General features: G+C 35.7%; 1 non-coding gene across 1 annotated transcript; it reads right to left on the reverse strand.

The window, feature by feature from the left end:
- Positions 1 to 11,575: 11,575 nt before the first annotated feature.
- Positions 11,576 to 11,682, reverse strand: LOC124245230 (U6 spliceosomal RNA). The gene has a single exon (XR_006890230.1). It is a non-coding gene; the product is annotated as a U6 spliceosomal RNA (small nuclear RNA).
- Positions 11,683 to 12,456: the final 774 nt, after the last annotated feature.

The following is a 12,456-nucleotide window of genomic DNA, read 5'->3' on the forward strand; positions in this document are numbered from 1 at the left end:
GAGACTTGAAACCTGTTGGTTAATTTTTTAATGATGGGCTAGTTCACCACAAATATCTCAACTAGAACCAAGCACTCAAATACCTCTGGTATTCTCGATCCTTTTTTCATCTCTGATTTTTCCGCGTGTCAGCCTCATTCTCTCCCATTGTAGACATAGAAGATTTCATCAAATTGTGGGGACAAGGCTGTCAAAAGCACCAGAGTTCTATTCAAGAAAAAGTGGACTACGATAACTGCAGTTTGAAAAATCCTAGGGAAGAACTCTGATTGGCCCCTTTTCCAATCAAGCATGACTAAAGCAGGTGCTCAGAATTAGGTGTCTAGCACTCTACTAGACAATGTGTTGGAGGTAGGGTTGCAATTGTCAGCCCAAAGGTCTAGTGGTTAATATTCAGCGCTCTTATCGCCACAGCTCAGGTTCGTTTCCTGGTCAGGGAACCACACCACTCATCTGTCAGTTTTCAAACTGTGGCCACTATGTATTACTGTGATGCTGAAAGCCATGCCACAGGTATTTCAAATACCAGCACGGTCACCCATGGTGGACAGGTTTCAGCGGAGCTTCCAGACTAAGACAGACTGGAAAGAAGAAACTGCCACCACTTCTGAAAAAACTGGCCATGAAAATCCTATAAACAGCAGTGGAGCATTGTCTGATATAGCACCAGAAAGAGGAGAGGATGGTGCAAAAAGACCGGTCAGGGTTCCACTCTGCTGTACACAGGGTCACTAGGAGCTGAAATCGACCTGAAAGCACTAACAAGAAAAGGGCTACAATTAAATAAGAGAAAAGATATTTCTGGGAGACATCACGTGGAGAAGGAGAAGAAGTTTCCAGAAAAGTATTTCTGCTTATAAGAAAAGTGGAGGAGAACTGAGCAGGCAAAACAATAAGTATTCACTGCAGAGAACTGACAAACATTAAACTAATAGTCAGACACAAAAGTAAATCACAACTCTGGTAAATGCTCAGTTGTAACAGGGCATCTCCTTAGAAGGTTGGGGAAGGCCTTTTTAAAGAAGTGTCATTTTCTCTGAAACATAAAGAAGAGCAGGGAAAAGAGCATTTCTGCAAAGGAAACATGATATTAGGAGGCCTTAAAGTGGGGAAAGTGCTTAAAGTCTTAAAAAAACTGACAAATAAGAAAGGCTATCGTATGTAGAGAATAATGAAAACATGCAGTACCACAATTTGAAGTTCTGAAGGCATGGACCAAATTGTGCCCATTCGAGGCCAAGTTGAAGACAGAGTTTTTTTCCTCAAGTGCAATGGATTTTGATTAACAATATGATAGAAACCAATGGATGTTTTTATAACTTATATTGTACAGCTGAGAATTCTGGGGACATGAAGGATAAAAGTAGAAGATATAAAAAAAGAGAAAAAATTTGCTGTTGGAGTGAAGTGGGAGCTGAAGACTGAAATTACTCGCTACAGCCTTGCTATTTTGCCAGATCAACCTTTTTTTTCTCCCACTACGTTGAAAATCACCACATGGAATATCTATATTCATCCAGGCTGATGGAGTTTGACATTTCCTAATATATGCCCACCTGTTCCAAGATTGTGAAAACAAATTTAAGTGTATCGTTTAGACACTAGATTAAGCTGTTATGTGAGGAAAGAAAAAACAGTAAGTTTGGAACGACATCTTTCTGTAATAATTATTCCATAAAAATAACCATGTCATAGTTGTAGGAAGTTAGAAATACCTATGAGATTTCATATATCCCATTGCCCAGATTTCAGCAAAACTTTACCAGACTTTAAAGAAATCAGAGAAGTTCAGTTAACAATATCAATTAAAAAAGAAACAAACGCTGGAGATACTTGTTTTCATTTTTCTCTAATAATGTTTCTGGAAATAGAATTTGCTTGAGATAAACTTAGGACATAGCTACAATGGAGGGCAGCAAAGGATAAAAATACTACTGCTTGTACACAGTGAGGATGCACATGGTCTGGCACTGACTCCATAAACTACTTTTAAAATAGAGCAGAAATGGAAAATCAGTCAAAACTTACCAGTTACTTTTTCTATGCATTGACCTCCAACCAATTTGATGGAATTTTTTTCAATTTACTGACTTGATGGCTAATTTTGTTCATGCATAAAGATATCGATTTAATCATCAGGATAAGTTCACCAATGAAACAAATATACTTACACTGCACCATTTTTTTACACAGTGAAGTCCCCTATATTAATTAATTTCATTAAAAATATAAAGAATGCCCCCTGGTTAGGATAGACAAAGCTGTTCTACTGCCACAAGAGACCGAACATTAATTTAGTGGCTTAAGAATTAAAAAGGTCTGTTTCTCACTCGTATCATAGTCCAGGGTGGGTGTTTTGGGTGGCAGGCAGCTCCCCATATGCCATGATTCAGAGACCTAGGGGGACAGTGGTGAGCGGCCATGCTCTCATCATGTCAGCCAATAGGAAGAAAGAAAAGAGTGTAAATGACAAGCCTTCTAAATTTGGGGAGTCCAAGTGAGAATTCAGTTACATGGCAATGCCTTGTTGCAAAGAAGGCTGACATATGTGGTGTCTAGTAGGGCAGTCGAGTCTCAGCCCAACTCTATAATTTTGAAAGAAGGAGAACGCGGATTTTAGTGGATACCTGTCTCCATTAGATGTGTAGAAAAATATACTTTTTAGAAGAAAATAATTCAACTACTTGGAAAGACTTAACATTTAAGGCCAGTCCTCAGTTCTGCTGTGGGTCCGTGGGACATCTACCACCTTGGCCAGCAAAGCAACTGTTGGAGCAGTGAGGGGGATGGTCCTTCAAGGGCATGGGTGCCAGCTGCACTCTGAGGCTGTATGATCTCAATTGTTCTCAAAAAGTTTTCCTCACAGGTTATGGTGTGAATTTAATGACTTTCAGTAATATAATAAAGTAAAACAAATAACTCAGTGGTCGGCAGAGTCAGAACTCAACCCATGAGATTTTGTGCCTTTCTTTTCCACCTGCTGCCCAGACAGATTCCATCTTGTGATGGAAACAGACTAGACAGCTTCAGACAACACAGGGCTGCCCCCTCACAACGCCTGATAAATTTAAGGATTAGGGTATGTTTGCAGATCGAGTACCATTTAGGGTTCTATTCGACGATACTTAGCTTCACCCACAAAGGCCTGTGGCCCATCCTGCCCTTAACCCCTTAGAGTTCCCAAAGGAGCAGAACATGTCAGGAGGACGATCACTTGATTTCAGCCAGGCACCCATAAGACTCAAGGTGGGAGTGCCTGGGCTGGGCCAGCGCCCATAGCCTGGCTTCCCTCCCTCTGAGGAAAAATCAAGATTTTTATGTAAAGTATTTAAGCAAGATGGAAGGGGTATGGTGACATAGAAAAAAAGAAAGAATATAAACGAAAGAATTGGTCCTATGTAGTCAACTTCTTCAGCCAGCCAAACGGAAAGAGAAAATAGAAGAGATCTATTAGCAGGTGTATTCATCAGAGCTCAGAACCAATAGGAAATGTACATAGTAGGAGTGTCCCTAATTTTTCTTTTTGGCAAGGTTAGGTGACAAAGCTACTAAAAAAAAATTATGAGCAAAGACAATCAAATCAAATAGGGAAGAATTATCCTTATATAGGCATTGCAGTAGAGTATGGAAATCTCAATAATTTTACAACAAATGCATCCTAAATAAATAATATCTATGTCTTTTTATGGAGAGAAGAGTTAATATTTAATATTAAACTTACTTTTATCAAAAGCAGGCAAGAAGGAACTAGGTTACTGGTTCTGGAAACATGCTAAAATGCAAGCAATGTGATAAATCTTTTGTAAGTTGTATTTTTATAAGTTTGTTCTAAATAGCGTTGCTGAATATTTTCTGATAAATTGTACAGGAAATTGGCATCCTTTAAATCTTCTGAGGAACCAAATAGTAATAGAATATATTAGGATGATGCATAGCTACAATTTATGGGAAGCATCAAAGACATAGGATAAATTTCTTTTAAATGAGAAAAGTTTATGAAATACTTAAACTATTTTTCTGACTAGGAAAAAACAATTTAAGCCCAGTCCTGTAGAATTAGCATATTCCTTTGTCTGTGAGGGTTGAAATTTTATGGAGATATAAACAACAAAAGGAATCGACAACCTGTAATGTGCCTAAAGATGAGAAAACTGTATCTACATAGAAATTGTTACAAATGAACAATTGTTCACTCTTTGGTATATTTAGTCAATAGATAGTCTGAAAGCGCAGAATATGTAGGGCTCTGGTGCGAGAGAGAAAATCTCAACCCTCAGAGCAACTTTTCTCAGCCTCATGTTGTAGAAATATTCTACAAGATAATGTCATATCTTTTCAGCTCATGCTGTCAAAATGTTTGTTCTGCTAAGATGCAATTGTTTTTGATAATAAAGCATTTCATAAGCATGCTTCATGGAAAAGGGGGTGTAAGATAAAGTGTTTCAGACTCACTATATTGAAGGGTTCTTTTCCCTGAAGGAATTTTAGTAATAGTAGGCGTTAAGAATTTATAAGAATATAATTCTAAAACCCGAACATAACTGAAGAAATCCCCCATTGACTATATCTCTCATTTGCTCAAGAATGTCCATTCTTCTCCCATTGCCACCAGCACTGTGGCTAGCCTGGAGATGACACATTACAGATTCCCTTAATCACATCATCACTTTACAGAGATGAACATGACGACTCAGCTTGGGTTTTGTACAGTGTCAGTCCCTATTTGCCATTGCAATATAAGCAATCACAGTTCATGTAATGAAAATCACATATGTTACCAATTCCAAGCTGTAAAACAGTGAATTGCAGAAAAAAAATCATATATATACACATAAGTGTGTGAATATACATATAGACATAAATTTTTTCTATCCTGGTGATGTCTGTGTTTTCCGTAGAATTCTTCAAGTCTGAAAGAGGACTTATTGCTCCATTCTCATTGAACCACCCCTCACAAGCATCCATCCATGCACACACTTGCACAAATACCCACACACACACAGATGCATGCACGTCCAAATGTATTGATTTTCTATAATCTACCTTATTAAATTCTGCTTTATTATTTGCTTCTTGAGCTTTCTTTTGTTTGTCTTTTCTCTAGTTTCTGGAGCTGAGTATTTAATTTCTTTTCAGTCTTTCATTTTTACTGGTGAAAATGTTTGTGCTATGAATTTTCTCCTGACCACGAAGTGTATCCCACAGGTTCTCACGTACTGTTATTTGACTGCATTCTGTAGTTTCAGTCTGTATTTCCCTGTTCCAAATAAGAGTTGTCCAGCAGAAGGTTTTTAAAACATTTCCTAGTGTAAAGGCCTTTTAATCTTTTGATTTGTTAACAATTTCTACTTATACTGTATTGCAATCAGAGAGTATTGTTTATAGTATTTCTGCATTATAGGACTTCTTGATGTTTTCCTCATGAACTACTATATGAAAAACTTTGTAAATATTCCATAAGCATCCAAAAAGGAAGTATATTTTCTATTATCAGCTTCTACAACTTGGTATATGATGTTAAGATCTATTTTATTGATTATGTTAGGTCTTCTAGCTCCTTAATTACTTTTGGTTTGTCCACTTCATTTCTTTTTATCTGAGATTGGTATATTACAATCTTCTATTATTCTGGTGTTTCTATCTGCATTCTACAGTTTTACTTCACAAAGGTGACTGCTGTATTATTTTGTTCATATATATTCATGAATTTCATATCATCACTTTGAATCATAGCATTTAGCATTAAAAAGTATCTCTCATCAATTTTACTGCTTTTTGGCTTGAATACCACTTTATCTGGTATCAAGTTCACATCCCTCCTTTCTTACGGTTTCTGTGGGCCCAGTACACCTTTGTGTATTTTGTTTGTTTGCTTTTCTGAATCATTTTTTTTTTAATTAAGTCCCTTGTATGCAGCATACGGCTGGGTATTGTTTTGTAAACCAAAGTGAAAAACCACATCCTTTTAACAAGTAGATTATATTCATTTGCATTGAGATGATTGCTCTGTCTCAATTCTGTCACAATAGTTTTATAATATGTATATTAGGTTATATTTGCTATGCTTATATCTTTACAATATGTGCATTTGTTCTTTAATTAAAATGATAATTAAGAAGGATTATATTTTCATTCTAAGGGTTACCTTTGAATTTATGAATATATCTTCTCTGATGCCTTTTGCCTTATGTTTTCTTTGGAAAACAGTTTTGAGTCAAAATTCAGAGTGAGGTCTAGTCTTACAATTTTACTTTCTGGTTTGTTACTTTTCAATGGTATTCTTTAAGTTCTCCCTTTTGCCTTTATAACAATCAATGAGCTTATTCTACTTTCTACTTTCCCTCTCTCTTCTCCATGCGGTATTTAGTTGCTTTGTTTCTTCTTTGATATAAAATCTAACATCAGTGCATTCACCTCCATTCTCATTCATGCCTCTGTCTTTTCTGAGACCTATATCTGTATACATTAAAATATCCATCATCAGTCCCTTTGCTGAAGTCTTCCCATTCATCTATGGATTGAGTGAAGCTAATATAGTGAATTTTTCACAGGGGGCTCATGGGTAGATAAAGTTATAAGTTGTATACGTTTAAAAGATTTTTGTTTTCTTTTAAGTCTTGATGTTTGACAAACACCTTAGCTAGACATAAAAATCTGTGTTTATACATTCATTCATTGAGATTTATTTTTCTAAAGCTACTCCATTGTTGTTTTTCCTTGTATACAGTTTTTAACAAGGCTAATATCCTCGTAAATTATTTGATATTTTACCTGGAAGGCTTGAGAGTTTTTTCAAGTCTAATAATTTTACTAGGCGCAGTCATTCTGAGTTAATTTTCCCAGCTTCCTAGTGGGTCTTTCCAATATGCAGATTCAGGTACTCTTTATTTCAGGACAGTTTTGTCTGATTCAATTTTTTTGTTTATTTCTCTAATCCATTTAAATTTTTTAATTTTTAATTTTTTTATATTTTATTGCAGTAACATTGGTTTATAACATTATGTAAATTTCAGGTGTACATCATTTTATTTAGATTTCTGTGTAGATTACATCATGTTCACAACCTAGATGCTAATTGCAATCCATCACCACACACATGTGCCTAATGACCCCTTTTGCCCTCCTCCCTCCCCACTTTACCTCTGGTAACCACCAATCCAATCTCTGCCTCTATGTGATTGTTTGTTGTTGTTTTTATATTCCATTTATGAGTGAGGTCATACGGTATTTGATTTCTCCCTCTGACTTATTTCACTTAGCATAATACCCTCAAGGTCCATCCATGTTGTCATGAATGGCCGGATTTCATCATTTTTTATGGTTGAGTAGTATTCCACTGCATATATATTCCATATCTTCCATATCCATTCATCCCTTGATGAGGATCTAGATTGCTTCCAAGTCTTGGCTATTGTGAATAATTCTGCAATGAACATAGGGGTGCGTGTATCTTTATGCATTCATGTTTTCATATTCTTTGGATAAATTCCCAGCAGTGGAATAACTGGATTCTACGGTAGTTCTATTCTTAACTTTTTGAAGAATCTCTATACTGTTTTCCATAGTGGCTGCACCAGTTTGAACTCCCACAAGCAGTGTATCAGAATTCCCTTTTCTCCACATCCTCTCCAACATTTATTGTTTCCTGTATTGTTAATTATAGCCATTCTGACGAGAGTGTGGTGATATCACATTGTAGTTTTGATTTGCGTTTCCTGACTGTTAATGATGTTGAACATCTTTTCATGTGCCTGTTGGCCATCTATATATCTTCTTTGGAAGACTGTGTGTTCAGATCTTTTGCCCATTTTTTAATCGGGTTGTTACTTTTTTTTTATTGTTGAGATGTATGAGTTCTTTATATATTTTGGATGTTAACCCTTATCAGATATATGGTTTACAAATACCTTTTCACAATTGTTAGGTTGTCTTTTCACTCTGTTGATGATTTCCTTTGCTGTGAAGGAGGTTTTTAGTTTGATGTAGTCCCATTTGTTTATTTTTTCTGTTGTTTCCCTTGCCCATTCAGACATGGTACTTGAAAATATGCTGCTAAGACCGATATCAAAGAGTATACTGCCTATGTTTTCTTCTTGAATTTTTATGGTTTCAGCTCTTCCATTCAAGTCTTTCATCCATTTTGAGTTAATTTTTTTGTATGGTGAAAGATAATGTTCTACTTTCCTTCTTTTGCATGTGGCTGTCCAGTTTTCCCAACACCATTTATTGAAGAGACTTTCCTTTCTCCATTGTATTTTCTTGGCTCCTTTGTCAAAAACTAGCTGTATATAGATGTGTGGGTTTATTTCTGGGCTCTTGATTCTATCCCATTGATCCATGTGTCTGTTTTTGTGCCAGTACCATGCTGTTTCAGTTACTATAGTTTTGTAGTATACTTTGAAATCATGGAGTGTGGTATCTCCAGCTGTGTTCTTTTTTCTCAGGATTCCTTGGGCTATTTGGGGTCTTTTGTTATTGCATATATATTTTAGGATTCTTTGTTCTTAATACCTATCCTTCTCAAACTCTTCCAAAAAATTGAAGAGGAGGGGAAGCTTCCAAACTCATTCTATGAAGCCAACATTACCCTGATACCAAAACCAGATAATGACAATACAAACAAGAGAAAACTTACAGGCCAATGTCCCTTACGAACATTGATGCAAAAATCCCCAACAAAATACTAGCAAACCAAATACAACAATACATTAAAAAGATAATATACCATGATCAAGTGGGATTTATTCCAGGGATGCAGGGATGGTTCAACATCCACAAATCAATCAATGTGATACACCACATTATCAAAATGAAGAATAAAAATCACATGATCATTTTCATAGATGCAGAGAAATCATTTGACAAGATTCAGCATCCATTTATGATAAGAACACTGAATAAAATGGATACAGAAGGAAAATACCTTAACACAATAAAGGCCATGTATGACAAACCCATAGTTAATGTCATTCTCAATGGAGAAAAACTGAAGCTATCCCTCTAAGAATAGGAATTAAAGATGCCCACTTTCACCACTCTCATTTAACATAGTAGAGGCAATCCTGGCCAGAGCAATCAGGCAGGGAAAAGAAATAAAAAGGATTCAAATGGAAAGAAAGAAATGAAACTGTCACTATTTGCAGATGACATAATTTTATATTCAGAAAACCTTAAAGAATCCACCAAAAAACTTTAGAAATAATGAACAAATATGTAAAGTTGCAGGATACAAAATCAACATACAGAATTCAATTGTTTCTATACACTAACAACAAAGTAGCAGGAAGAGAAATTAAGAATGAAATCCCAGGCTGACCCAATGGCGCAGCAGTTATGTTTGCACATACTGCTTCGACAGCCTGGGGTTCACAGTTCAGATACCGGGTGCGGACCTACGTACCACTTGTCAAGCCATGCTGTGGCAGGTGTCCCACATATAAAGTAGAGGAAGATGGGCATGATGTTAGCTCAGGGCCAGTCTTCCTCAGCAAAAAGAGGAGAATTGGTGGCAGATGTTAGCTCAGGGCTAATCTTCCTCAAAAAAAAAAAAAAAGAAAAAGAATGCAATCTCATTTAAAATTGCAACAAAAAGAAATACCAAAGAGGTTAAAGATCTGTACACTGGAAAGTGTAAAACGTTGTTGAAAGAAATTGAAGAAGACACAAAGAAATGGAAAGATATCCTGTGCTCTTGGATTGGAAGAATTAACATATTAAAAATGTCCATACTTCCTAAAGCAATTTACAGATTCAATGTAATCCTGATCAAAATTCCAACAACAGTTTTCACAGAAATAGAACAAAGAATCCTAAAATTTATATAGAACAACAAAAGACCTTGATTCTATTTTTAAATATTAATTCTATTGTATTGTTTAGTTTTCTTCTTCAGGGTCTCTGATTATACGTTTATTATTACCATTGTGTCTGCCTTCTGTTTCTACCACTTCATCTTTGGCCCTTTTTACTTCTTTTCTTATCTTATTTTCATTTTATTAGTAATTTTCCTGCCTTTCTTTAACAGTCTTCCTTTGAGAAATAATTTTGTATTTTCTCCTATTTCTTTCCTGAGCACAATCAACTCTTTTTTACTGCTTCCTGATATGTATTTGTTGAGTTTTAGTCCGTTTCTGTTCTGTTTCAAAATGGTTTTTCCTATCCTCAAATGCACATTGAGGATACTTAATTCTGTTTGGAGTCTAATCTTATAATTTCCTTCTGCTTTATGTTTCTACAGGGAAAACACTTTTTGTCAATTAAGATGTGCTAAATCACATTTTCTGATATGTTAGGGCAATTTTGACTAGATTTACTCAACTTTCTTTAGCTAATTCTGTGGATTTGAGGTGATTTACAAGATTAATAGTTATAATGGCATATTCCTCTGTCAGTGCTTCAAAAGTCTAGGATCTTCAGTGAATTTCGTGTTTTTTATATGTGTTTGGTTGAGGAGGAACAAACGTCTTTCCCCTTTGCTTTTCCTCTTATCAGCTAATTGCCAAAGGTGTTTCTCCATCGTTTTTGCCCTTTTTCTTCCCCAGAAGCTTTGAGGGGCATCATTTCACGTGGTAAGTACTTGTAAATTCCTTCTCATCAGGCATGCTCTGAACAACCAAGACACACTGTTAGTATTTTCTGACTTAGAATGGATATAATCTGGTTGTGTTTTTGTTTTAACCTGACTCCAGTCACTAGCTCCCTTCTTGTTTCTTCCTTGCACATTTTTCAGTCTGCTCTTGCTTGATCTCAAAATCTTATGAGATGGTGGGAACACAAGAGATCATTTGCTGGGAATTGGTGGTTTTTTCTTACTTTTTATTTTGGTTACAGTTATTTTTAAATAACTGTACCATAGCCTAACTAGGTCTAAAGTAAATTTAATATTCTCCTTATTAGAAATTTCTTCACTCGTGCCCTTAAAACTACTCCCACAAAAGTGAGGGGATAAGATTGCTGGGTATCTAGGAAGATCTTCTGCATTCAATATGCTTAAAATCCCAGCATAAATAACTCTAGGGTCCCAATCTCCTAAATGTCTTTCTTGTGACTAATGAGCACACTCAGCAACCAAAAATGTAGCTTCATCTCTGAAGTTCAGATCTAAAAGAGCCCTTAGAAATTATCTGGTATGATTAGAAATGAAAAACTTAGGTAAATAAAACGATTTTTTAAAATTGCCATAGATATTAACTGAGTCATTACCAAAAGCCATTTCTCTTGTTTCTCAGTCCACTCTTGGTTTTTGTTTTTGGTTTTGGTTTTGGGCATCCTATGCATGTTCATTTATTTTGTACTTAGAAAAGAAATTGCCCACCCCTCTGCTCCATTCCCCCAAACAGTGTCTTTTTAGAAACATTTAAAATTTAAACCAAATGAAGATAGACAAGTTAATTTCAGCACTATTATTATTCAGTGTAGCTCTCATCATTATTAGAGTTTAAATTTCCTACAAGTGACCTATGTCCAAATGACTTACAAGAAAATCCTGTCGATTGGCCAAATGGAAAATTTTACTTTATAAGATGGCAAATTCTAGGACAAAAATAGTCTCTGTGTTGGAATAGCCTTTCCTTTTAAAAGTATGGAAGGCTCCATGAATTTGCATGTCATTCCTACTCAGGGGTGAGGCTAATAGTCTCTGTATCATTCCAATTTTAGTGTTAGTACTGAAAAAGTGGGCACTAGTGCTGCTTCTTGTGCTTGAATGCCTAGTTTGTAAGAGAAAATACTCAACCGTATTGAGAACTACATTGTCATTAAGGGTTAAGTTTAGTTCTCCAACCTGAAGAGAAAGCTCAGACTCTATATACTTCCCATAAGTTAGTTTACTGCCAACCAGAGCTTCTGAATAACACAGAGAACACAAATAACAGTATTACTTGTGCCTTGAGTCGGTATCAAACCAGCCAAAAGCAAATAAAGTTGATCCTTACACCAAACGGGAAATGTATGATCTCCAGCAAGTTTTATGAAATATTGAAATATTGAAAGTTGTTATCAACCTTCATTTCCACCGTTATAGATTGGTGGTCCTCTGTGGACTGATGAACTAGGTAGGAATCCATGAACCAGATGATTTTTTTAGATCCATTTTAAGTAGGACATTCTTTGCCTTTCTGATAATATATCAAATCATTGTGTTATTCAACAGAAGACCAAGAAGACCTACTTCATTATAAATATGTTAATTGTTAATAAGGAATTTTGCTTTTGATGTATTCATAAAGAGCTGTTTTCTTCCATGATGCAAAAAATGAGTAAGTTTATATATATGAAGGTGGGGTAAAGATCGATCAAGATGGACTTTCCAAGCTCTCAAATACTTGAGCCTCTTTTTAATACAGTGTTCAAATCTAGGATGAAATAAACAGATTGGTTTTGCTAGAGACACTTATTTCTCACCACCATCACCTGTGGGTATTACGTACATGAGTGCACAGCTTTGTCTTAGAAGGG

The sequence above is a fragment of the Equus quagga genome, chromosome 9 (assembly GCF_021613505.1).
Source record: "Equus quagga isolate Etosha38 chromosome 9, UCLA_HA_Equagga_1.0, whole genome shotgun sequence".
Classification (NCBI taxonomy): domain Eukaryota; kingdom Metazoa; phylum Chordata; class Mammalia; order Perissodactyla; family Equidae; genus Equus; species Equus quagga.